Source organism: Silene latifolia, chromosome 2 (assembly GCF_048544455.1).
Source record: "Silene latifolia isolate original U9 population chromosome 2, ASM4854445v1, whole genome shotgun sequence".
NCBI classification, from domain to species: Eukaryota; Viridiplantae; Streptophyta; class Magnoliopsida; order Caryophyllales; family Caryophyllaceae; genus Silene; species Silene latifolia.
In genome coordinates this window covers 66,827,663-66,853,232 of record NC_133527.1, presented here as the reverse complement: position 1 = coordinate 66,853,232, position 25,570 = coordinate 66,827,663, and the positions used below count along the sequence as shown (strand labels likewise).

Sequence of the window (25,570 nt, the reverse complement as noted above, 5' to 3'; positions counted from 1 at the left end):
ATCTATATAAGGGGTTCGACTTACCGAGAGCTGATAGAAAATTCGAACCGAAGCCTTCTTATATCAACTTGGTTGAGAGGAACCAATTCGGGGGAGCTGCAAATGAAGATGCAGCCAAGCATATGGAGATATTTATTGACTATTGCTGCTCTATACCCCCGCCGACCGGTGTGACCCAGGACCAGGTAAAAGAGACTATGTTTATATTCTCACTCCGTGATGCTGCAAGGGAGTGGTATAGAGACCTGGATCGAGCTGCTAATGGGATCACCGACTGGAATTCTTTGGCCTTGGCATTCTACAAGAAGTATTTCTCTGCCTCGAAGATTAATGCCATTAGAGCTAAGATCACGAGTTTTAAACAGGGTCCTGACGAGAACTTTCATGAGGCATGGGTCCGTTTTAAGAAGCTGGTGCGAACCATTCCGCATCATGGGTTTGAGAAATGGAGCCTATGCAATCAGTTCTACAATGGACTCTATGACGATCAGAGGGCTATCCTGGATGCGGCAGCCAGTGGAAGATTCCAGGAGAATATGGGGGAAACTAAGGGGTGGAAGATCATTGATGACTTGGCCACCCATAAAGCTGAGTATGGAAATTCCAGGGGAAATCAAAGGAGAGCTGCTGAATCCCCCTCTGTAGCTGCATTAGAAGCTCTCACGGTGAGGTTTGATAAGTACGAGTTGGGAGGAGCTTCAAAAAGAGGGATTTACCATGTAAATGTTGTTTCAGACGGTCCTTTCGTCTGTAAAAGATGTGGAGCTGAGGGACATGTTTCAGACAATTGTCCTAGTCCCTTTGAGTCTTGTGCTGCCTTTCAACATTATAGGGAGACGAACACTTACTATGAGCCGAATGTCCATCCAAACTTGAGGTGGAGTAGCCAAAATGTCCTAAATCCAACTCCACCTCCACAGCAACAGCAGCAGCAGCAGAACTATGTGCCATCTCATAAGCAACAACAGTTTCAAAAACCTCCCTATGTGCCGCAGTAGCAACAATCCCAAGGTTCTGATCTTGCCGAGTTGAAGAATTTGTTGTTGAAAGAATCCCAAGCTAGAGAGGCTGGGATGAAGATGTTAGAGAGCCAAATAGCTCAATTGGCAAGCAAAAATACAACTCGAGCTCCGAAACATTTACCGACTCAGACGGATCAAAAGGAGACCCTTAATGCCATTACTTTGAGGAGTGGGTCTACCCTTGAGGGGCCTGCTATGGTCGAGTGTCACTGAAAAAGATGAGGCGGAACCGAGCAAGAAGAAGGCAGTGACGAATAATAACAAGAAAAAGACGATTAGCAGGTATGTCAGTCGATCGACTGACATACCCAGTCGATCGACCAGTCCGCGACACACAGTAGCTTCTGGTCCTGTAGAAGTCAGTCGATCGACTGCACTACCCGGTCGATCGACTGACAGCGCTGCTGATAGTGATTCTTTTCGTCCTCCGATGCCCGATAACTTGAGGGACCACTTTTTTCAAGGTACGACTGCTCCGAAAATATTGAGGCAAGACCCAAATGCTGATGGGTCAGTTCCGGTTCCGAAGTACGACCCTATGTCGATTAATGGTTCACATTTGAGACGGTCTGAAGAAGGGTCAAGCTACAACAAGGAGAAGGTTGTGGACTTTCAGCCTAAGTCCACCGATGCCGGCATGAGAGAGTTAGAGGAGAGGGCTAAGTTACTTCTTACAGCCCCTTATCCAGAGAGATTGGTGCCGACAAAGGAACATGTATCGTTTAATAAGTTTGAAAATGTTATTCGTAGCTTAAACGTACAAGTTCCTTTTCTTGAGTTAGTCAATCAAGTGCCTGGTTATATGAAATTCATGAAGCAACTCTTATCTAAAAAGAAGTCACTTGAAACTGTGCATACTGTCGCACTAACAGAAGAATCATGCTCTTATTTGACCCACACTGCACCACATAAGTTAGCTGACCCAGGTAGCTTCTCCGTTCCATGTAGTATTGGCACCTTTACTATTGAGAAGGCCTTATGTGACCTAGGAGCTAGCATTAGCGTTATGCCTTTGAGTCTAGCTAGAAAATTGAAATTGACTAGATTTGCAGTTACCAACATGACGATACAGATGGCTGATCGATCTGCGGTCCAGCCTATAGGAGTCTTAGAGGACATTCCTGTGCAAATAGGAAAGTTCTTTTTCCCTGTTGACTTCGTTGTACTAGATATGCCCGAGGATGCTCACATTCCTATCATTTTGGGTATACCATTTCTGCACACTGCTGGTGCAGTTATAGATGTTGGTTCATGGACTTTGACCTTTAAAGTAGGAAAGCATTCTATTATCTTTGCCCAGACTGCTAAGAAGAAAGACCCTATGTGGCCAATAACTTGTAATACGGTTTCTAAAAAAAAATCTTATTTTGTGCTTCCTGATATGCCTGTCTCTACACCTATTCCTGTTATAACACCTCCGCCCCAAATTGGGAGCAAAGTGGAGGACGACTCTTCTGTTTTTGATATTGCAGGAGCTGGTTTGGGGAAGGAAGAGCCGCATGTTGCTCCAGCTGTGAGGGAGCCAATCGTCTCAAGAGGCGACTTGGGATGTCTTAGCTATAGCACTGATGAGGAGCTTGAAGATGAGCCAGTCAAAGTGAGGAAGTCCGACTTAGACTTTGATGAGCCAGAAGAGGTCATTGCTTGGGAAGATGTTGAAGCTGTTGATCCGTTGAGTTCTGCGCATGTCGGAGTTGAGAAAAGTGCAACTGAGAAGATGAGCACTGTTCAGGCTACCTCTTGTAGCCAGAAGCCGACCAAGTGGGCCATTCCGTGGCCGTTCTTTATCAACTATTAGTTGATCACATGCTTTTTCAAACTTTCTTTTTATTGTTTTTTAAGACTTTTTATTGTTTTCGTGTGCGCGAGACTTCACATTTAATACGTTTGCTTAGGATTTTAAACACTTTAGACTATTGCTTTGGGTTTTGCGCAATTTTGGGCGCGTTATTGTATGCATTTGTAGGTTTGTAGACCTTGATAGCTCAATTTATTGAGCTAATTCGAAGAAATCAGAACTTACAGCAGCTATTCCAGTCGATCGACTAGTCTGTATAGTCGATCGACTGGCTGCACAGTTCCAAGAGCTTATGTTCCTGACACCCTGGTCGATCGACTAGGTGAGGTGGTCGATCGACCGTTGCTCGCTGCTGTACCTGTTTTCGATCATTCCTCTACTGTGTTTGATAGATTTTTCGGAGTTCAGGGAGTCTTTTCTCCACGTTATTCTCCGCTTAATTTCTGTTTTCTTCTATTTTATCATTCCCGCACATAATTTTACTGTCCTAATTTTGCTTTCTCAAGATTACGTGTGGTATTTGTTGTCTTTTCAGGTACTTATTGGTAGCACTGCTAGCTACTGAAACCTCCTAGCTCACGCTGGTTTGGGGAGGTTTCGTTTTGCTGCGCTTAAAGTCTTTTGAGTTTCCGAGTTCTTACTTCATGCCTTATGTAGTTAATTTACGCAAATTCCCGTTTTCCTGTTATTTCATTATATGATTTTGCACAATGGGGACATTGTGCGATTTGGTTTGGGGAAGGGTTTTGCGTTGCATTTCATTTGCTTGCATTCACGTTTACATTTTTTGTCTTGCATTGTTGTTTATTTTCCTTTATATATACAGAAAATTCAAAAAATTCAAAAAAATTCAAAAATTTCAAAAAATGCACGTTTATTTTAGCATATAGGTTGAGTCGGAACGGTAGTATTTCAATGATGACATTGCATTTGCATCTGTTTTTTGCCTAAGCCTTGCTAATTGACACGTTATTAGTAGAATCATTTGCATTATCTACGAGTTTTCGTTAATTACTTGCTGGACTTGAGACTTGACTTAGAATTTTGGCAAACTACATTATATTCTGAGTTTTAGAGCCTATAACGGGTGACATCTATGACCAGTTCATCTAGGATTGTGAGTAGTTACTCCTTATGAGACATGTTACATCAATTTGCATAAATATGAACTTAATCTGCTTGATACCTGTATGCATTCGGTTCGTGGTTTGTTAACACATGTGGAAGAGGTCATCCCTTTATTCATTTTGCTCATAAGCCTCACACTGCCAAAAATAGCCTTTTTGTCCCGTTACTACATCCTACATTTAGCCTGCCTTTGTCAAGCTAGTAGTTTAGTTTTTAGGATTGTTACTACGTTTTTGGTTGCATATGCTCTTTTGAGATGTCGTTGGAAAGATGAAAAGGGAGGAAAGAAGAAAAAAAATAGAATTGAAAAAAGAAAGAAAAAAAATTTGATGATTCGAAAAAAGGAAAGAGTGCTGTACTGTTTAGTGCAGTCGATCGACTGCCCATTTTGGTCGATTGACTGCAGCCCGAGAAGAGAAAAAGAAATCAATTCGCATAATTCAAAGTTTTCTTATTATATGGCGATTTTTGCTCCCATGCTGTATTTGTATCTTATGGGGAGTTGATTGATTACAATTATTTTGGAGATTGCGAGATTTGTGCTTCTAATTAGCACCAGTTTTATTGTTGACTATGAGTAAGGAAGTGGATGTTGTCATATGGTTTTGTTTGGGTACTAGCTTGGCCGCCTATACCTCCACACTCCCATAATTATCTTTGCCTCTTCTTACCCATTACCTCACATATCCATATTTACCTCGGCATGTGTCATGGTCATTTGTTTGGTTGGAATGCATATGTACCGTTGTAGAGATTATTTTCATACTAGATTACAGGCATGTTCTTATAGGTCGTAGTTAGGTGAGTGTCATTACAAAATGAATTCTTTCTATCTTATACATTATTCACCTTATGCTTAATTGAGTGATTTGAGCGACCCGTGAGAGTCCAATTTGATAAGTCTCTACAGTTGACGGTTCAACAGTTTTTAACGACTACATAATTCGTTTGCATAATTCATATTACTAATTGATTGTTAGTTGTTGCATTAAAATTGGTTTAGGCTCTACATGTTTTCATTTCGCTCTGAGATTGAACTCGTTCCAATTAGGTTTTAGGATCGAGTCTAGTTCTTGCTTGGGGACAAGCAAGGGTTTGGTTTGGGGAAGTTTGATGCGTGTCACTTATATGATGTTTTATACCTCATTTTACACGCATTTCAGAGCTCATTTATGTAGTTCTATGCTACTATTTGCCCCATTTCGTCTACTTTCGTATTTTTATGTAATATTGCAGATTTATGCGGAAATGAGTGGGAATCAAGCTAAATCCTTCCCCGAGTACCTTGCATTGCATTTGACGTAAAGTATTTACTCAAGGAACGAGCTTGGTGCGCATTTCGAGGCCCAAAAGACAACTTTATGAAGAATTAAAAGCGGGTTATCGGCTAATCTAGTCGATCGACTGGACCCTATGGTCGATCGACCAGAGCTCGACTTACAGGAACTCCTGTTCAGCTTACCTCAGTCGATCGACTGGTCATAGTGGTCGATCGACCAAGCTGCTACTCTGACGCAAACAAAAAGATCGAGAATAAGGAAGCCTAATGTGTATTAGGTTTTGCGAATAATGTTACGTTATATTTCTATATAACGTAACCTGACATTAAGCTTTAATCATCTAGTTTTCATTCATTTTTATTTAGGTATTAGAATAACAAATAATTAGGGTTTTCAATATTGTTTCGTACAATTTACAATTGCATTCGGTTTCTGGATCTTTATTCTCTGCAATTCCGTTCGGTATTCTCCTGCTCTTATTCAGTTTCATTGCTTATATTTCGTTGATAGTATAGAATTGCTAGTTAGTTTCCCGAAGCCGATTATCGTTTATTGTTATTTGTTATTTAACTATTTTAAGCATGAATTCAGTAGTCTATTTCGTTAATCTTGTTGTTATTTTTACCAATATCATGAGTAGCTAAATACCTTGTACTAGGATGTAGGGGAACTGTAGGATTAGGCGGCAGTAGAATAGTACGACCTGAGTCGCGCCACGGTCGATTGACCGCACACCCTGGTCGATCGACTGGCCACGTGAGGTTTTGCTTCGTTTTAATTGATTTAAATTCTATATTTGACGAATCGAGTGCACGCGACTAGTTGAATGCTTAGTAATTGACTGACCCATTAGATCGGAAGATAGGGAAAGTTGTTAGACTACCAATTAAAATGACTAAACTATGCTATGATCGAAAGATAGGTAAAGTTTAGATTATCAGTCACTTTTCCGGACGAGAGTCAGTACTAGTGATATTAGGGACCCGTAGCGAGATCGAAAGACGCTACTTGTTGAGAGTGGACCGAGAGGACCTCTTGTTTTCCCGCCTCATGTGTTTATTTCAGACCTACTTAGTATGCTGCTGCCGAAACTACAGTGAACCGACCATCTTAGTACCTCTTTTAAATTTGATTTTATACATTTCTTTAGTTATTTGCTCATTAGTTATAGACCAATTCAAACAACCCCCACATAATCGTTACCTTAGACTGAAATTAGACAACTAATAATTACATCTGCCTCTCTGTGGTTCGACCCTCCTACCGCTATCAATAGTTGTAGTTAGGAATTATAAATTTTATCTTTGGTGCACACAACGACAGGCATCACGGATCATGAGGCCTCAAGACCGGTGTCTTGGCATCAAGACGCTAGGATAATAGGAAGGGAAGACGAGCGTCTTGAAGGGGAGACGAGCGTCTTGGTTCTGGGGACAAGCGTCTTGAGTCTCGGGACGCGTGGATTGGCGGACAGCTTGTCTATTTGGGCTCGGATCGTAAAAAAAACGTCATTTCCTCATCCGGACTCCTATTGGAGTGATTCAAAAGCCTAGACCACTTGATTTTTCGATGCCGTTTCATCTAGCATACTTTCGGAGCCAAAGGAGCAACTCTTGGTTTGGGTTCCGAGCAATTCCTTCTTGCAATGGCTTCCTTGCTTTTCTTCCTTTTGCATACCCCTTATTCTTGTGTTGTTGGCTCTCGTTCTTGCCTCCTATTCATACTAGTCTATACAATATCGTCAAAAAGCTTCCAAATATACACGGAAGAGGGGGAAATTCCGCCTCATTTATTTCCTTTCCTACAAAACATATGAAATGCACTAGGAAAGCAAAATTGGAAGGAATTGACGGTTAAAATGGCCATGAAATGATATAATAGTATGCAAAATAGGTTCAATTAGGGGACTAAATGTGAGCAAATAATATTCACATCAGTTTTGGGTGCAATCAAGAGGAGGATCTTAATACTTGGGATCAAGGAGGATCATCCATTACATTTAAGCTCAAGAACAAATAAGGAAGGTGACCTTATTTGTGCCCATTATTTCGAGCCATATAACAATGTAAGGAGCATTGTTTTTCTTATTTTATCTCGTATTTAGTTATGCATGCACTAGATCTAAAGAACTCATATTAATATGTTAATTAGTTCACTATTAGAAGTGTCTAATAATAGGTATATGAACCTAACATGGTGATGGTTGATCGTTTTTCGAAGATGGCTCACTTTGTTGCTTGCCATAAGACCGATGATGCAACAAATGTTGCTGATTTCTACTATCGAGAAATTGTGAGATTGCACGGTACTCCAAGAACTATTGTGCCTGATCGGGATTCTAAATTCTTGAGCTACTTTAGGTATTATGGAGGAAAGTGGGTACAAAGTTGTTATTTAGTACCTCTCACCATCCTCAAACGAATGGACAAACCGAAGTGACAAATAAAACATTGGGAACTTTGTTGCGAGGCCTTGTGAGCAAGACACAAAAAGATTGGGATCTCAAACTTTCTCATGCCGAATTTGCTTATAACAGGTCACCTACTCATGCTATGGGTCATTTACCATTTGCAATTGTGTATGGTATTAATCCTTATCTTCCTTTGGATTTAATTCCGTTGCCAAAAGAAAAATTGGTCCATAAAGATGTCGAGGCTAGGTTAAAGGCAATGATGAAGCTACATGAGCAGGTCCGTGACCGAATTGAGGCCGTGAATGTAGCCTATAAATGCAAGTCAAGCAAAAATAGGAAGCCGAGGGTGTTGGAGGTTGGAGACTTGGTTTGAGTGCATTTGAGAAAGGAGCGATTTCCAAGCAAGCGAGAGAACAAGCTCATGCCTAGGGCGGAAGGTCCTTACAAGGTTGTGGGCCGAGTCAACAACAATACTTATAAGGTTGAACTTCCCGATGATTATCGAGTGCACGCTACATTTAACGTTGGGGATCTCTCTGCTTACTTGGATGACGATGGCCTAGCTGAATTGAGGTCAATTCCTTTCCAAAGGGGAGGGGATGATTCGACTCATGCCAATGATGATTCGGGTTTGGAGAATAAGCTAGTAGTGAGCACGGATATGAGCAATGATGATTCCTACTTGGGCTTGCTTCGTTCTCGTTTTGTGTCCATGCTTTCTTGGATAATGGGCTGATGTTGGTGATGGCAGACGGCCCAAGAATGGTTGCTGATACACGGTCCTTTGCAAGCTATTACACGGTCCATTGTTACAAACTAATATGATTATCTTATTTACTAGCTAATAATATGTTTGTCTTATTTACTTAATTCTGATTATGTAGTCAATAAGGTTGTAATTGCTTAGACCTTTGATTTTGCTTGCTTGTATGGTTGTACTTAGGGAACGAGTGATGACAACTCTTCACTTGGCTAGGAGTTTCGACCATGGTGTAGATACCTCATTTCTACACCTTCCGCCAACCACCCAGTGATGATTTTGCCTCATGTTTGGTACGCGGAACGATTTATGAAAGTCCATAAGTTTATCATCAAGTGATAGCTCAAACACTTGTGTCTACCCCTTGGTCGTCATCTACGCGCCGATACGGTCGTTTTGACAGTAATTAGAGTTCATTTGGAGTTCGGGTAAAAAATTGCTTCATTTTCTAAGAAACCGTTTAAACTGTCGAGTCAGAATGTTCTAGAATATTCCAGATATTTATACCATAATTAAATTTTATATCTTTTGGCAAAATATATCCCATTGATATATTTTACGGAATAAGGAAGTAGAGATCTACCGCAATTCCATAATAGAAACGCGAAAATCTTTCTTCCGCAAGAGGAAATCTCTGGAGAAATGACGCAGCAGGTGTAACGCCTCTTGGAAGGACCGCAGCAGCTGCTGCGCCTCTTCTCCAGCCCGTTTTTGCTGTTGACGGAATATTTCCGTGATTTCTTTCCAAATTTTGTGTAATTCCAAAACTCTTCACATTTTTTTGGTATAAATAGAGACCTCCGGTCTCCATATTTTTCACGCGAGTGTCCGCCTTCTCTTCTCCCTTTGCATTATAGACCTTGCTCTAAGCTTTTGACGCCTACGTGCTTGATCAATCGATCACGTAAGCTCAGATCATTCTAAGTGCCAGTCACGTTGCATGACCGACCAATTTGACCACTACACATCAATCAATTGATCTAAATCCTCTAACGAGGGCACTTTCTACATACATTCGAGTCGAGCAATCACTAACGTTAACTTAGTCAATCTCGTTTCGTCAAACATGTAAGTCTGAGGGTGTAAATCCCATCTTTTTTTTATTGTATTTTATGTTTTTGAACTCATTAATGTAAGGTTTACGTCAAAAGTATATTTAAAACCGACTTAGAAAACCATTTTATAAAACTGTTTTTACGTAACAGTGGAAACCAGACGTCGAGAAGAAACGTAGCAGCAGCTGCGCCTCTTCGAAGGGTCGCAGCATCTGTTGCGCCTCTTCCAGAGGCTGCCGCTGCTCCTGCTCTTCTTCTTCTTCCTCGGGTTTTCTGTGGTTTCATTCCTTTTGTCTTATTTTCTTATTTTCTTTCTTTCTCCAGTACATAAACCATGTTTTAATAATTCCTTTTCAATAATAACGTTCTATTTTGACTTAAATCCCTTATAATTTGATATTTGCGGGTTTTTGGCATTGAATCTAACCCGGATTTTAGAAACTCGATTTGTTCATATCAAGTTTCTCGGATTCATCTTTGGTACATATTTCCTTGTTTAATTTCAGTTTATCAAGTTTTATTCGTCGATTTTAAAGTTCGTTCCTTTTGTAATCCCGACATCGTAAATAAATCTAATTCGTTCTAATTTGTTCTAACTCGTTTTAATCCGCTTTTTTCGTTTTTATGACGGTTCCAGATGTAATTAACCTGCTAAATCACTTCCACTTGAGTCTAAATATCAATAAGTAATCGTAAATATGCCAACGAACATTAACAGATAGCGGTTCTGACTTCACAGTCAGAGCTCAACTCAAGAACAGACGCAGGAATAGCTGCGCCTCTTCCAAGGGACGCAGTAGATGCTGCACCTATTTTGAGATGATTTCTATCCCTGAACTTCTTTTCTTGCTTTGACGTTGTTTTTAATTACGTGTTTAATTAACTAATAATCGTAATATCACCCTTAATCTGACCTATTTTATTACTTTAATTTTCAAACCTTTTTTTTTCTTCTTTTTTTTCATCTCCAAAATTTTGTCTTAAGTGTACTTTTGACGTAAATCAATTAAACCTTTGTAATTCAATTGTAATTTCAATTATCATTATTTATTTATCGTTTTTTTTTTATCATATGTATGATTTATTCACTTATATTCACATGTAATCAATTCTACCTCTCGACTCGACATTAACAGTTGCTAAATTATTTGTTAACCGACATAGTTTAATTCACATGCTAGGATTAATCTGTAGATCTTGCATTGCATGCATATAATCGACGACATATCAAATATGAATGATTTCCCTAATCATTAGTAGAGGCCGCTATCGAGGCGGGCGGGATTAGGTGTTTAGTAAAAGGACTTCCTAATACGTAGCCTCACCCCTTACTCCAGATCTCAATGAACATCCGTGTTCATTGGCATCCACGAGACTCATTCTAGACATAGAATGCTAAGAGTAACGAGTTCTTAGTGTTCATGTCACTACTTTGTCTCTTGACATGGCACGAGGTATTCGAACGGTACCAATTTTTCATAAAAATTGTTGGCGACTCCACAAATGCAGGCTTATTCAACCTTTCACCGGTTTCAATGCCTCACAAATCGGTAACGGCCCATGACGTGCTTTGGCTATCCAAGGTTCCGTGGGAGAAGTGTCGCCGCCTTAAGCATCACAACGCGTGAGTGCGCGCGGCGCGGGTGGCCCATGTCCACAGTTTGGCGTCTCCGCTGGGGATGATACACTTATGTGTTACCTAGGGTGAAACTTGAACAAGGTAAGGGAATAGTTTATACGAGACAATTGTCGGTTTTTATTAATCAACCTTAGGTCATTTTATTCGGCCTTTCTAGGCTCAACCCAACCCATTCGACCAATCGTCCTGTCTGGAGGGTCCAAATTCTTATCTGGGCCTAAGGATAGATAGTGATTAACGTCAACTATACCGTGGTACATATACTTGTTTGTATCAAGGGCTTTCACTACTCGAGAAAATGGATTAGGAACCGGCCTTACTCATATTTGGCACGGACCTCTCCACAGACCAGGGTTTGATTGCTCGGTATGGCAACCCATCTTTTATGCCAAAACCATTTAAATGTACTCACCATACCGTTATAATGCCTGTATGAATGTTTGTATCATATACGTGATCACCATTTTGTAAACAGAACCATGACAAAATTTTGTAAAATAAAATCCTTTTCAAAATGTAAATATTTTTCAAAAGTGGCCTAAAATAGCGCAAAATGAGTCGAAACTCGGTCGAAACTCGGTCCAAATGTCCAGTCAAAATTCGGGCCTCAAAACCCATTTTAAAAACCTTACTTCGAGTCAGCACTCCTACAACTACACTACAGTTGCCTAGGACAAACATTTCAAATTATGTCATTTTCAAACCTCACTTGACACAGTGGCACACACCCACTTCACGAGTCGAGTCTCTTTTTTAGTAAGTGTGCTAAAATGGTCGATCGTGTTTTGATTCATCGTCGATCTTTTATCCCCAGTTTCCAAGATGCCTGTAACTAGTCAGCAAGCGTTAATGGACAACCCAGAAATGGTAATGATTTAATCCTAGCTGCGCTCGTCCGTCTCCAAACAAGCCAAGACCAAGCTTATGCTCGCCTCAATGCTATTGAAGTCCGAATTGTTGCTGTAGAAACTAGACTTCCTCCTGTAGAGAATAATGTTCCCGACATGAGCGTGCATGATAACCTCCCACCCTTTGTTGGACAACCAGAAGTCAACCCCCCACTAGGTCCTACTGAAGCTGAAAAGCGACTCCAATACTTGGAGGAGCAACTAATATACCTTAAGGGAGATGACATCTACTGTGACACCCCCATACTCCAAGTTCCTTACCAGGACCACTCAGGTAAAGAAACGTCACCATCTCGGTTACCCGAGGCAATGATAATCAAATGACAATGAAGAAACATAATTTAAATAGCAATACGGTTTAAAGCGGTTACATATCAAAAACAAAAACTGTTAAAAGTACGATACATGTTCTCAAAAACCAAATCTCTCAAACAACTAAAGTATGACAGCGAAAGACTCTAAACTGCTCGTCGTGACTCATCCCAGCTAGCCCAAATGCCTCAAATCAAACCTGCTCAATAACTGCTCACCATCCCCGAATGGATCACCACAGGTTTTAAAACAATAAACGTTGTCAGTACTAATTACACAACATAAATAAAAAAAGATAGAAGTCAAATAGCTCAATCGTCACATCAAACCCCAAACTCCATAATCAATCTCCTCATAACTGACTACACACTAAAGTGTGTAGCCCTGCCAGAGTACCCATCGCAACAGGTACTCCACACCGCCAGTGGGGGACCGCAGCCGTACCCACCAAATCCCCGATCATCTCCATCGAGCGATAAACCCATGTTCATTAATGTGCACATCCCTTCTGTGGCGGGTTTCACAGAAGGCGAATCAAGGGCATGAAGCCACTCCCGCAAGTGACTCCACTCAGCCAGGGACGCACCCCGAAGATCACAGACAGATACACAACAACAATGATAATATTCAACAACCGTCACAATACCAACATTATACTTTAACTACAATCATCACAAAATCACCAACCACATCATGTAATTAATACTGGGTAGGGAAACCTTACCTGGAATGCAAACACAAAAGTAGACGATCTAGCAGCTGTCTCAAAATCTCTCTTCTACGAATCCTCCTCCTATACACATAATCATACAATCACTACTAATACAACATATTCATAAAAACCCCCAATCCCAAAATTAGGGTTTAACCAACCTCAACCAAACGCTACAAAAACAGTATGCAGGACTTACCCTTGACGCAAGGATCACAATGATATCAAGAACAATTGAAACCGATTCCTCTAGCTCTGGGATTTGTCAATAATGCGGATAAATCAAACAACGTAGTTGCAATCTCTCTTTTTGTGAATTAGGTTTGTAAAAAGTGTTTAGAAAAGATAACAAAGTATTTTATATATTAATCCTGCATTATTAACAAACCCCGTCAAACATTACCCGATAACCGACTTACTCGATCAAGTAAGTAACATACTCGATCGAGTGCCACTTACTTGATCGAGTGCCAAGGCTACTCGATCGAGTACCCTACAGGCAGACTACTGTTTCGTAAATCAAAACATACATACTCGACAGAGTAAGCCCCACTCGATAGAGTACCCAGAGACTCATAAAACCGTAGTATTACAGTGTTCTCTCCTTAAAAAGAACTCCGTCCCCGAAGTTCAAACCATAACAAAATAAAAACACACTAACACACTCCCGACACAACAACCAAAAACAAAACTCAACATAAAACTCCAACACATACTTACCAAACCAAACTCAACCCGACTCAAACAACTAGTAAATACATCAAAATCAACACAAAAAGATGCAAAAACGCTTCAGGACCATCTGCTACCCCCCTAAAAGAATCAAGGTTACGTCCCCGTAGCCATACATACCTGATAAAAAAGAAACGGGTAGCGCTCTCTCATAGCCTCCTCTGCCTCCCATGTAGCTTCCTCAACCTCATGATTGGACCAAAGAATCTTAAGCAAGACTGTCTCACCATGTCTAGTCTTCCTAACCTTCCGGTCAAGGATCTGTTTAGGCACCTCAAGATAGGACAAGGACTCATCCAACTCTATGTTCTCTACCTCTAACACATGTGACGGGTCACTAACATACTTCCGCAGCTGAGACACATGAAACACATTATGTACCCTATCTAAAGCAGACGGTAAAGCCAACTGATAAGAAACCTCTCCAACACGGTCTAAAATCTTGTATGGTCATATGAACTTCCGGCTCAGCTTGCCTTTCTTACCAAATCTCATGACCCCACGCATAGGAGACACTTTCAAAAGAACCTTGTCCCCAACCTGAAACTCTATATCCCGCCGATGTAGATCTGCATAACTCTTTTGTCGGTCCTGAGCCGCTCTCATCCTCTCTCTGATCAGCTTAATCTGCTCTACCATCTCATGTACCATCTCTGGTCTTAAAACCAGTATCTCAGCACTGCCGTCCCAACAAATCGGACTCCTACATCTCCTCCCATATAAAGCCTCAAATGGCGCCATGCCAATGCTGGTGTGATAGCTGTTGTTGTAAGAAAACTCAATCAAATCTAACCTCTGTTACCAGCTACCACCAAAATCCATCACACAAGCTCGTAACATATCCTCTAGAGTCTTGATTGTCCTCTCTGTCTGACCATCTGTCGCAGGATGAAATGCTGTACTCATCTTCAACGTAGTTCCTAAAGACTCCTGCAACTCTTTCCAAAACCGCGAGATAAATCTCGAATCTCTGTCAGACACTATATCTTTAGGCACCCCATGCAATCTCAACACATTCTTTCGATAAGCCATAGCTAATTGTGCCTTAGTCCGTGTATCTTTCATTGGCACAAAATGAGCTGACTTGGTCAGTCGATCCACTATAATCCATATCATGTTGTTTCCCTGTTGACTCTTCGGTAAACCCACGATGAAATCCATAAAAATGGACTCCCACTTCCACTCAGGTACCTCAAGAGACTGAATCTTACCTTGTGGTCGTCGCTGTTCTCCTTTTACTCTCTGACATGTCAAACAACGGCCACACACTCAGCTGTTTCTTTCTTCATCCCAGGCCACCAGAAAGTCTTCTTCAAATCCTTGTATAGCTTGTCACCACCTAGATGTACCGAATATGGTGTGCAAGGAGCCCCTGTCATGATCATCTTTTTCATCTCCTCATCATTAAGGACACACCACCTCCCATCAAACCTCAGACTACCATCTGTATGAATAGAGAATCTAGACATTGTCCCTTTCTCTACTCCAGATCTCCACTCTACTATCTTGGGATCCAACACCTGTTTACCGCGAATATCATCATAAAGATCAGGCTGCACCGTCAAATCTCCCCTGGCATCCCCTTTCTGTATCATATGAATCCCGAACTTCCCAACCTCGTCTCTCAATCTCATCAAAGGTATAACTCTGCACAAAGAATGCACAGTCTTCCTACTCAAAGCATCTGCAACTACATTGGCTTTCCCTTCATGGTAGATAATATCCATGTCATAATCGCCAATCAACTCCATCCACTTCCTCTAGCTCATGTTCAACTCCTTTTGAGTGAAGATGTACTTGAGACTCTTGTGATCTGAAAATACCTTAAAGGTCGCTCCATATAGGTAATGTCTCCAAATCTTAAGAGCAAACACAACTGCACCCAACTCCAGATCATGTGTAGGATAATTCTCCTCATAAGGCTTCAATTGCCTAGAAGCATAGGCAATCACTTTACCATTCTGCATCAACACACAACCCAACCCATTTTTTGAAGCATCCGTATATACCTCAAAGTTCTTACTCCCTTCAGGCAATGCTAAGATTGGAGCTGTGGTCAAACGCTCCTTTAATGTTTGGAACACCGTCTCACAACTGTCATCCCAATGAAACCTGTTCTCTTTCCTCATCAAAGATGTCATAGGTCTCGCAATCTTGGAGAAATATTTCACGAACCGTCGATAATACCCAGCTAAACCCAAGAAACTCCTGATTTCAGCTACATTCTTCGGTGCTTTCCACTTGGTAACTGCCTCAATCTTTGCAGGATCCACAGCTAACCCTTCTTTAGAAATCACATGCCCTAGAAAAGCAACTTTCTCCAACCAGAACTCACACATGGACAACTTTGCATAAAACTCATGCTCCCTCAAGGTCTGCAACACAATCCTCAGATGCTCCTCATGCTCCTCCTTAGTCTTAGAAAAGACTAAGATGTCATCTATGAAAACCACCACAAACTTGTCCAAAAACTGACTGAAGACTCTGTTCATCAAATCCATAAGCACAGCTGGTGCATTAGATAACCCAAACGGCATCACCACATACTCATAATGTCCATACCTCGACGTGAAGGCTGTCTTTGGTATGTCCTCCTCTCTAATCTTCACCTGATGGTACCCCGACCTCAAATCAAGCTCAGAAAAGTCTGCTGCACCACTCAACTGATCAAACAGGTCGTCTATCCTTGGCAAAGGATACTTATTCTTCACTGTCACTCTGTTTAGCTCCCTGTAATCTATGCACAACCTCAGGCTCCCATCATTCTTTTTCACAAACAGAACTGGTGATCCCCACGGTGATACACTAGATCTAATGTATCCTCTCTCAATCAGATCATCTAACTGCTTCCTTAGCTCCTCCGACACTTTAGGACCCATCCGGTACGGTGCCTTAGAGGTTGGCCCCGTCCCCGATTTCATCTCAACACTTAAATCTATCTCCCTCTTCGGTGGCAACCCCGGAATCTCCTCTGGAAAGACATCTAGGAACTCTCCCACAACATGTATCTGCTCAATTGTCGGACTCTCCACTCATTGATCCCTCACATGGCACAAAATCAACGGGCACCCCTTCCTCAGATAATACTTTAAGGTCACAGCTGCAATCAACTTAACTTTGGGTTTGACAACAAACCCACGATAAGACATACTAATCCCCTTAGGACCTCTCAGAGAAACTTTCTCTTGATGACAATCTATCTTAGCTTTGTACTTTTCCCACCAATCTATCCCGACTATCATCTCAAAACCGTCTAACGAAAACTCTAGCAAGTCTACAGGTAGATAAAATTGGCCAACTATCATGGGTACATCTCTATACAACCTCCCACACGATACAGACTCACCCGAAGGTATAAAAACTTCCTCTCTTACAGACTCATACTCTCTCAAACCCAACCTTTTAACATGACTCGAAGATAAAAATGACTATGACGCCCCCGAATCAAACAAAACAAAGATATAAACACCATTAACAAGAAATGTATCGGTGATAACGTGAGCATCATCCTCAACTGCTTTCTTCTCCATCATAAACAGCTTGCCACTGGTTTTCTGCCCACCTCCGTGGACAGTACTAGCTGAAGTAGTCGGTTAGCACCCGACCCCTGTTTGTTGTTGGTGTTCGTAGCTGGTTTCTGATAAGAATTACCGCCAATGTGGTTGCCCCCACCGTTGTTGTTCTGACCTCCTCTGTTTTTCCATGACCCAGCCGGTCTGTTACTCGCATAACTATGTGCAGACCCTGTGAAAAGCTCACATATCCCAGCCTCTAGAAACTCCCACTCACCGCACTGGTGCACTTATATCTCTTGTGGCCTACACTGCCACAGTTATAACAGGTCATACCCCAACTACCACCACTACTAGCACGACCTCGCCCGTATGAAGCCCCAGCACTAAACCCTGAGCCCGATGAATATGCTCTCGCCCGAGTGTGGTTACCCTTCTTATAGTTGAATTGACCACCACCCTCACTCTCAGCCTTTCTCTTCTCAGCTCCCCTCTCCCTGATCATCTCCACCAACCTCTCAGCCCTCCCAGCTCTCTCATAAACTTCCTTAACATCTGTAAGGACTCCCACCGGTAGCTTCTCCATTATCTTGGGGGTCAACCCCTTCTCAAACCTCAAAGCTAGGTTCTCCTCACTCAGGCCCATATCCTCAGCGTACCTAGACTTCTCATTAAACTTACGGTAGTACTCAGCCACCATCATATCAGATGTCATCTTAAACTCATCAAAATCTTCCCTCGGCTTACTCCTCACATGCTCCGGCACAAACTCACGTCTCATAGCTTTCCTGAACTCATCCCATTGTATTGCAGGTAATCCCTGCTTCATATACATCTCCTTAGAACTCACCTTGACCTTATCCCACCACTCACCTTCCGCTTCCCTCAAGTAGAACACAGCTTGTTCCAATTTCAACTCATTCGGACAATGAACTAACTCCAGGATATTCTCCATCTCCCTATGCTAATTATCTAGAAGAATTGGCTCCCCAGTTCCCTTATACTCTTTCGGACTGAACCTTGATATGTGGATGCTCAAAGCTTCCGTAAGAGCATCTTGGTGCTCCAACATCTTCACTATATCATCAATGTTCATGTTCTCAGCTCTAGCATACAAGGCGTTTTTCTTTGACGACATCTTGTAACTATATAGAAAAAGGTAGACATAAACACACATACTATAACCCAAAACACGCATATGACCTGTACTGAACCCACTCGATCGAGTACTAGAACCCACTCGATCGAGTTGAGGCCACTCGATCGAGTGCCCAACCTACTCGATCGAGTGCCCCGACTCCAGAACCTGATCAGACCTCTGCTCAAAAACATACTCGACTGAACTGACAAGCCACTCGATCGAGCGGACCCTACTCGATCGAGTGCCCCCTATGTACTCGATCGAGTATCCAAAAACACGATTCTGCCCAGAAAAACACTAAATTACCTACTTGACCGAGTTACACCCACTCGATCGAGCACCTCACATACTCGATCGAGTGCCCCCCACTCGATCGAGTCATGCAGACTCGTATACATTACCCGCATGTTCATCTCACTTTTCCAACATAGTATACAATTTCTATAATTTCAATAAAATAACAACAACTACGCATGCACGCAACTCGTTATAAAATCAACAAAACGATTTATTTACATCACTAATATGCCACATTATAAACAACCAACATGCTTTTAATCCAATTCAATATATAAATCACATATTTTCCAACTTCTAGTCCACACCTCCAACAATTCAACCACATGCTACTACGCACACATACAAACCAAAAGAGCGACTTCGTGACTTTAGGACGTACCTTGACACGTACCCCATGTGACCGGTTCAAAATTGTAGGGCGACTTCGTGACTCTAGGACGTCTCCCAAGCCTTTGCATTAGCTCCTACAACTTCTACACCGGGTTCATTTTAATTTGACTCCCTATGTTCATTTGATTCGTTGGTTACAGGTTTCAGGATTGTCGCTCTGATACCACTTTGTGACACCCCCATACTCCAATTGTCTTACCAAGACCACTCAGGTATAGAAACGTCACCATCTCGGTTACCCGAGGCAATGATAATCAAATGACAATAAAGAAACATAATTTAAATAGCAATACGGTGTAAAGCGGTTACATATCCAAAACCAAAACTGTTAAAAGTACGATACATGTTCTCAAAAACCAAATGTCTCAAACAACTAATGTATGATAGCGGAAGACTCTAAACTGCTCGTCGTGCCTCATCCCAGCTAGACCAAATGCCTCAAATCAAACCTGCTCAATAACTGCTCACCATCCCCGAATGGATCAACATAGTTTTTAAAATAATAAGCGCGGTCAGTACTAATTACACAACATTAATCACAAAAGACAGAAGTCAAACAGCTCAATCGTCACATCAAACCCCAAACTCCATAATCAATCGCCTCATAACTGACTACACACTAAAGTGTGTAGCCCTGCTAGAGTACCCATCGCCACAGGTACTCCACACTGCAAGTGGGGGACCGCAGCCATCCCACCAAATCCCCGCTCATCTCCATCGAGCGATAAACCCATGTTCATTAATGTGCACATTCCTTCTGTGGCGGGTTCCACAGAAGGCGAATCAAGGGCGTGAAGCCACTCCCGCAAGTGACTCCACTCAGCCAGGGACGCGCCCCGAAGATCACAGACAGATACACAACAACAATGATAATATTCAACAACCGTCACAATACCAACATTATACTTTAACTACAATCATCACAAAATCACAAACCACATCATGTAATTAATACTGAGTAGGGAAACCCTACCTGGAATGCAAACACAAAAGAAGACGATCTAGCAGCTGTCTCAAAATCTCTCTTCTACGAACCCTCCTCCTATACACATAATCATACAATCACTACTAATACAACATATTCATAAAAACCCCCAATCCAAAAATTAGGGTTTAACCAACCTCAACCAAACACTACAAAAACAGTATGTAGGACTTACCCTTGACGCAAGGAACAAAATGACAAGAACAATTGAAACCGACTCCTCTAGCTCCGGGATTTGCCAATAATGCGGATGAATCAAACAACGTAGTTGCAATCTCTTTTTTTTGTGAATTAGGTTTGTAAAAAGTGTTTAGAAAAGATAACAAAGTATGTTATATATTAATCCCGCATTATTAACAAAACCCGTCAAACATTACCCGATAACCGACTTACTCGATCGAGTAAGTAACATACTCGATCGAGTGCCACTTACTCGATCGAGTGCCAAGGCTACTCGATCGAGTACCCTACAGGTAGACTACTGTTTCGTAAATCAAAACATACTTACTCGACAGAGTAAGCCCCACTTGATAAAGTACCCAGAGACTCATAAAATCGTAGTATTACATCTACAGGGAGAATAATCGCAAGTATGAGGCGGTAAATGCTCAACTGCCCACCAACTTCAACATGACTGACATCCCAAAGTTCAAGGGGCATGAAAACCCTTTGAACCACATTCGTGCCTTCAAAGATTATATGTCTATCAAAGGCATCAATCCCGAGATGTTCTTAAGGATCTTTCCTTCATCTCTCGACACTATTCCTAAGCAATGGTTTTACTCTTTGGAGCACAAGAAAATTGTCACTTGGGACGATGCCGCAATTGAGTTCACTAAACAATGCACGGATAATGCTGAAATCCAAGTCAATATGCGCACTCTAGAGGTTGTTACCCAAAATGAGAAAGAAGGCTTCATCGACTTCCTAAGTAGGTGGAGAAAGACTAGCACACAACTTGTTGAATGCCCAGAGGAAGCCACTCTTGTGGAAAAGTTCATGGATAATTTGAGACCTATTTATGAAAACCATTTGAGGTACCAAAACATAAAGTCTTTCAAAGACTTGACTGTGCTAGGAACGAGAATTGGAGACGACATCCGAAAAGGGCTCTTGTCCAAAACGGTAGGTCGCGGATATTAGGGTTCAACGAGTCATTCTTATGGCTCCACTAGCAAAGCCGATGAGGTGAACCTTGTCGAATCATCTGCTAAGAAGAATAACCCACAGAGAAAATTTATCTATGTTGGTGAATCATATTCTACTCCTCTGAAAAGGCTCATAAAACAAGGTAAGCTCCAACCCATAGGACCTACACCTGACCCAGAAAAGAAGTCTAAATTCTGGGATGAAAGTGCATACTGCGAATATCATTGAAGAAAGGGACACGATATGGAGAAATGCTTCAAATTGAAGCATGCCATCCAAGATATGATTGAAGATGGTCGCTCACCCATACCTCCCGCAAGCAGGCCTAACAATACTCAGAATCCTCTTGGAGTTCTGATGATCATAGATGAAGAATCCACCTTGGATTGTTCACACCTCATTTCTCCAGTCGAGGATGAGATTCATGCACTAGAAGATGAAGGGAGTTATTCCACCATTTCTCCTACCATTGCCGATTTTATCGCATGGGCAAAGAGTGTAAGTAGGCAAGTTTCAAAACTAGAAGTTGTAGTGGCATCCCTACGCATTCCAAATGCCACACCTAAGGAAAACACGCCACTGGCTCCAATTGTGACACCCTCATTCATTGCGGAAAAGTAAACACATAATTCTAAATAAAAACTGCATGGATATGTTTGTAATAGGTTCATTTGGGTAAAAACGTGTAATTTTTAAAACCGAAAACGAAACCTGAACCTGTTATAAAAATATCCAAATGGGAAGGTGTCAAACATGCAAGGTCTAAAATAAATCTCATAAAAAAAAGTATCGCTAAAGTCGCGAAACAAAGTTATACAACCCAAATATGAAAAAAGGGAGACATATGTCCCTAAAAAGTATATGATATAAAAAGTGTTTAAGGGTCACAATAAAATAAAGCCAATCTAGGTCCCAAGGTTACTTTGCTCGCTAGCTCGTCCATGTACCCCATATATGCATCACCTACCTGTCAATCGCATTTTATACAAATACGAAAGCCACAGTCAGTGGGGAGTAACTCCGAGTTCTCCCAGCCACGAAATGTCATAATTAATATAACATGTAAACATAAGAATATGAATATGAATATATAACACATAGCCTTAGCATATAGATGCTAGACAATCGTGCTTATCATGTGAACAACAATATAACAACACATATTCCTAGCATGTGAATACTAGACCGACTCATACTACACTATCATGTGAATCACATAACATCCAGGAATCCAAACTCTATCAACCATAGCCGACTTGCATCTCACCTTCTATGATTCATAGAATCATCAAACAAGAAAGGACAATATATCTAGAGACAGGCATAAGTTCCTAGTACCGTCAATAGTCACTCTGTAACTCGAATCTATACCACGAGGTAAGGTAAACACCCTAGTCCTAAACCTGCGCAGACCTAGCGACATGCGGAAAACTACCGCATCCAAGACCCATGATAACAACACATGAGTACCCCTAAGGAGTCCACCAAAGGGTTGGCTAGTACTTGAGCTGACCACATACTTCTAAGAGTACGTCAGGAGGTCATGCCCTAACTTGGATATAAACCCACCAAGCTAAGACACAAAGGCTATTAAGCGATGAACATACACTCGTCAAAGACTATAAGGGCCTATCTATGACGAAGGCCGAAATACTCACCTAGGACCTAGTCCCAGCTTGAATACTTTAGCCCACGCCACACAAGACAAGTAGGACACCTAATTAACCATAAGAGGGGCAAAGAGTCCAAAGTTGCACACACAAATGATCATACACACCCTAGCATATGAAAGGCTACGCAAAAGCATATTCAGCTGACAATCCAACAATATCTCCAATATCAATAATAATCCAAATTCCAGCTAACCAACAGTACCATAATCCATGAGAACAAGCTAAAATGGCAAAGAGGCAACAAGACTCAAGCATAAGGCATCCAAAGCATCCAACAACCAACATGTGAAATGATAATTATAAATATCAAGGCATAACATAAAACATCCAATAACAACCAATCTCACCTCAAAGACAAACCCTCGACCCGAGTCCCGCGACGGGTCATTGGTCAAATCGAGGCTGACCGGTTTAAACCTAGTTTGACCAAAATCGTTCGGTCAATCTGGCCCAGCTCAGAGTCTTGGCCTACTTTGGCCCAAATCACAAAATTCATCACAATATCATTCTCATACCATTTCCAATTTCTATCATGTGAAAAACTATTAACATAAGGAAATATATTCCAACTTACAAAATAACTAATTCCACAAAATTTTCGCATAATAAAATAGCATAAATAACCGTCTCACACAAGGGTAAACTTTTCTATAAATTTTTAATCGATAAAACGACGTCATTTACTCACACGGACTCCGAATTGAGTGATTCAAGTGGCTAAACCACCTAATTTTTCGATGCCGTTCAATCTGTCATATTTTTGGAAACATTGGAAATCGTCTCGGTCCGGTACTGACGCGTTCCAGCCAAAACACGGACTTGTCACAACACCTAATTCCTCATCCAAATTTGTTCCAAACAATAATATACAAATGGGTAACATAAATTCAACATAAGCATACTCATCTTACTCCATTCATTCATTTATCAACAAGATCATCTCAAATAACAACAAACAACAACAAACGACAACAAACAACAACAAACAACAAATACAACTACTAATGTGACATTAATTCGTCGAGTAACTCAGAATAGTTACCTTAAGCTAGTAAAGAGACAAGTAATAACTTGAGAAAGCTTTTAAAACCCAAAATTACTCTTCATCTTCAACCACATATGAGTCACCTAACTCATCTTCAAATTCGTCACCTATAAGATCAACAAAAACAAAATTATTAAGCTTAAATTCGAAAACCCTAAAAGATGAGCCTTAAAACTAAATTGGAGGAAATGAAAATAAAGCTTAATAGTAGATGAGGATTGAAGAGAGGATTCCAAATATATAATTTTTATGAGATTTGGTGGAGAAATGAAAGATTTATGGTGGATTTAGTGATTGTAAGGAGGATTTTTGAGATGAATTTGGTGTTTGGTGAAAGGAAGAGATAGATTGAGAATGGAGGAAATGAAAGTTGAAAGAGGGGGCAAAAGGAGGGTAGGTGGCCAGCCAAAAGGCATGGGGAGATGGGTCATTTGTTTACGTTTTGGGGTTTGCTTCGACGGTAATTAGAAATATTCATCGAACGCGATTTCCGAGAATATTAAAGTTATTAAACATGATTTTACTAAAAGATTAAGTACTCATATGCCCAATATCCAAACTCGTTTACCCAACGACCGTAAGAAATGGGAAAATCCCAATTTTACGACTTTTATCCGAAATCTATTTTATCAAAGGAAAAGGTTTAAATATAGTTTAAATCACTTTTAAACAATTCTAAACTATCAAAAATAATTACATTTCTTCAAAATAAAATAAGATTATATTTTATCAAACAAATTTTATTTCAAATAAATTAATCAATACTATATATTAATTCCAGAAACCAAGGGACTTCCATGTAATTAAATAAATCTATACACATTAATTATACTATATAGTTTTAAATCGCTAGCGTCGTGTGATGGACCTGAACAAGGGACTTCAATGTAAATATTATATAGTTTTGGTTAAAAGTATAAATTTAGATAATATTAGAATATGGCGAGTTTCCTTAAATAAACGGGTCCCACTTATGGTATTAATTAGTATAAATATGTTAATTATTTAACATACATAAATATAATATAAGTATATGTTATATTTTGGAAACTATTAAAAGGTAAGTAAATCAATTCAGATTTCCAAAAAATATAATATTCCATAATTCATTAGATTTGTAATTTAATTAGTAAATAATAATGATTACTCTTCAATAATATTCTAATCTAATATTTCAGATTTATTTAAATAAATAACTCTAATACAACTAGATAATCAACTATTATGATAGTAACCTTTCATGTGAGTAGTAAAAGCAACAATAATATATTGCAACGGGAGTAGTGAAAGTCATACTAGCAGCAACGGGGTAGTGAAATTAACAATAATAAATGCGGGGGTAGTGAAAGAAAAAATAATGACGGCGAGAGAAGTGAAAGTAATAATAGTCACAACACATGTAATGAAAGTAACAGTAGGAACAACAGAAAGAGTATGAAAAATTAACTAACAATAGGATTTTAAGAAAATATTAATTTATTTAAATATACGAGTTTGACAAAACTAACGGGTTAACCGTAAAAATAGCAGAAATAGTAAAACAAACAACAGTAACCGAAGAAGTAGTGAACGTAATAGTATTAACAGAGGATGTAGTGAAAGTAGTAATATTAACA

The 25,570-nt window shown here is 40.5% G+C and overlaps 1 long non-coding RNA gene and 1 other non-coding gene across 2 annotated transcripts in view; both read right to left on the bottom strand.

Annotated features, from left to right (window-relative positions):
- Positions 1-332: 332 nt before the first annotated feature.
- On the bottom strand, positions 333-439 carry LOC141645106 (small nucleolar RNA R71). Its single transcript, XR_012544696.1, has one exon. It is a non-coding gene; the product is annotated as a small nucleolar RNA R71 (small nucleolar RNA).
- A 21,702-nt stretch (positions 440-22,141) lies between these two features.
- LOC141629766 (uncharacterized) overlaps positions 22,142-25,570 on the bottom strand; it is a 129,748-nt gene continuing 126,319 nt past the window's right edge. Inside the window, exon 4 of the long non-coding RNA XR_012537349.1 lies at positions 22,142-22,203. This is a non-coding gene — a long non-coding RNA (uncharacterized LOC141629766). The remainder of the gene's footprint in view (positions 22,204-25,570) is intronic.